Here is a 2,432-nt window from a genome sequence, read left to right as displayed (position 1 = left end):
GCAATTTGCTTGATTTTTGCCACATAGTCACTGATACTGCAATTGCCTCTCCATGCACCATGTAATCTCTACTTGAGTTGTATCTTACGAGCCTCTGTATATGTTCCATACATTTTTCAATGATTTTCCATGCCTTTTTACAAGTGCTTGCCTTTTTTATATGAGGAATCAATGTTTCTGAAATACATATGGAGATCCAATGTAAAACCTTCCTGTTCTACCCTATCCAATCCTTGTACGCTTTCTGTTGCTCTTCAGTTGGATGTTCAGGAACTTCTGGATATTCATCATCACTTGTTATGAGGTCCCAAAGACCTCTACCCCATCAAAAAATTCTCCATCCTGTAAGACCAAACACTATAATTGTCTTTGGTCAATTTGTCTCCCACAATCTGAGTGATCTATGCCATGTCAGACATTATGGCTGCTGCAAATTCAAAAAAAAATAGCAATACAAATTGTCCACAAATGATATTCAGCAGCATGCCCCAATCCGGAACATCAATGGTCCAATCCGAGACCAAAAAGCATAAAAAATAGTCCAAAAATGCATGTAAAAATAGCTTCCACCAATATGATTGTCATACATGTGTCAAAAAATTTGTCATATACATCCATCCATGATGCCAACATGTCATACATTCAGTTCCCAACAAGAAACATCCAATTCGGATCCCAAACGATGTCCGTATGACCCAAAATGCATCAAAACATGGGTCTAAAATTGACCATCTTCCTGCAAATTTTCTGCAGTTTTTTGTGCCAAGCTGGAAGTATATATTAAGCTGAAGCTACATAAATTTTCCCAGAAGCATTATCATGGATCGGTACTGAGGTTTGGATGCAAATCAGCCACGAACATCAGCTTCTGTCGTTCGTCCTTGCAACTAGTGGTACCACTCAGATGGTGTTGGAGTAGAGGTCCCCTGCCATGATAGTAGCCCTTTATGGAAGATTGGATGTGCTAAAATACATTTTGGATGTTCATACTATTTCTGGAGGAGATATTAACCAAAGCAGCGAGACTGATGGCAGCACTGCTCTACACTATGCTACTGTTGGAGGTTCTGTGTGTGCTCTTGACACTACAAAGTTAATTTTGGATTTTGGAGCTGATTTGAATGTTTGTGACCTTCAAGAAAGATGGCTTGTCGATATCATTGCCAAATTTACTAGGCTTACACATGTTAAGACAGTTTTGGAGAAGATTTTGACATCAGAAAATGATATGCTGATGTCTTTTGATGATGGAAAAGAGGGGCAAAATGTGCTCAGGTACAGGTCCTATTGTTGATGGAGATGTTTTACAGATGAACCTGTTATCCTTCTCTTCTGCATCCTCGTCATTGAGGGGATCTGGGCATTCCCCCTTTTCCTCCCCTTCTTCTTCCTCTTCTCCTAAATCAATGGACACAATGGCAGGTAGGACCTTTGGTGAGACTTCAGAAAAAGTTAAGGAATATCTTGTTGATCCCTCAATTCCTGATATTAAAAGCATCATATACACCACATATGAATTTTGCATGTTCTCTTTCAAAGCTCGCCCCTGTTCAAGAGCATACTCACATGATTGGACTGAGTGCCCACTTGTTCATCTTGGTGAAAATGCACATCGTTGGGATCCAAGAAGGTATCATTACAACTATGTTCCTTGTCCAGATTTTTGAAAGGGAGCATGCAGGCGTGGTGATGCATGTGAGTATGCACATGGAGTATTTGAATGCTGGCTGCATCCTGCTCAATATCACACTTGCCTCTGCAAGGATGGAATTGCCTGCATAAGAAGAGTCTATTTCTTTACTCACACAACGGAAGAGCTTCGACCACTTTATGTTTCTACTGGCTCTGTTGTCCCTTCTCCAAGGGGCACCTCATCTCTAGATATGGCTGCTATGAGTCCACCCCTTGCACCTGGTTCTCCCTCCTCTATGTTGATGATGAGTCCTCTTCAATCCTCAAATTCAGCACTGATACCAAATGATAAACTGAAGTGGAGGGAGCCCGAGAGATGGAGCAAATCAGAGGTCTGAAGCTACATGTTATCTTCTCCAACCATTATTCTTCTTCATTCTCAGAGTAAACTACAACAAGTGGTATCATCCAAAGATAGATACCCCCAACTTAAGGACACTTTACAATGCTTCTATTTTAGATACATACATCCATAGGGTATGGCTTAGGATATGCCGTATTTATCAACAGGGAAGGGCACTGATTCAGGACAAGAGCTAGAAGAGATGAAGATGGACATAGCCAAATTACAGGAGATGATGAGATGACCAATGAAGCCACACGTCCAATGCCTGTATTGTGGTGAAAACCACATGCCAGTCGAGTGTCAAGACCCTATGTCATGACCTTGTGCTAATTGTGGTAGATTTTGACTATGACGCTATGCATTGTTGATTACGTTGGAGACTTCCATACACACA

General features: G+C 41.0%; 1 pseudogene; it reads left to right on the top strand.

Annotated features, from left to right (window-relative positions):
- The first annotated feature begins 841 nt into the window (after window positions 1-841).
- Window positions 842-2,030, top strand: LOC148010307 (zinc finger CCCH domain-containing protein 56 pseudogene; annotated as a pseudogene).
- The last annotated feature ends 402 nt before the right edge of the window (window positions 2,031-2,432 follow it).

Source organism: Lygodium microphyllum, chromosome 29 (genome assembly GCF_053477565.2).
Source record: "Lygodium microphyllum isolate KBCC chromosome 29, Lygodium_microphyllum_v1.1.10, whole genome shotgun sequence".
NCBI lineage: Eukaryota > Viridiplantae > Streptophyta > Polypodiopsida > Schizaeales > Lygodiaceae > Lygodium > Lygodium microphyllum.
This window is presented reverse-complemented; position numbering and strand designations above follow the sequence as displayed.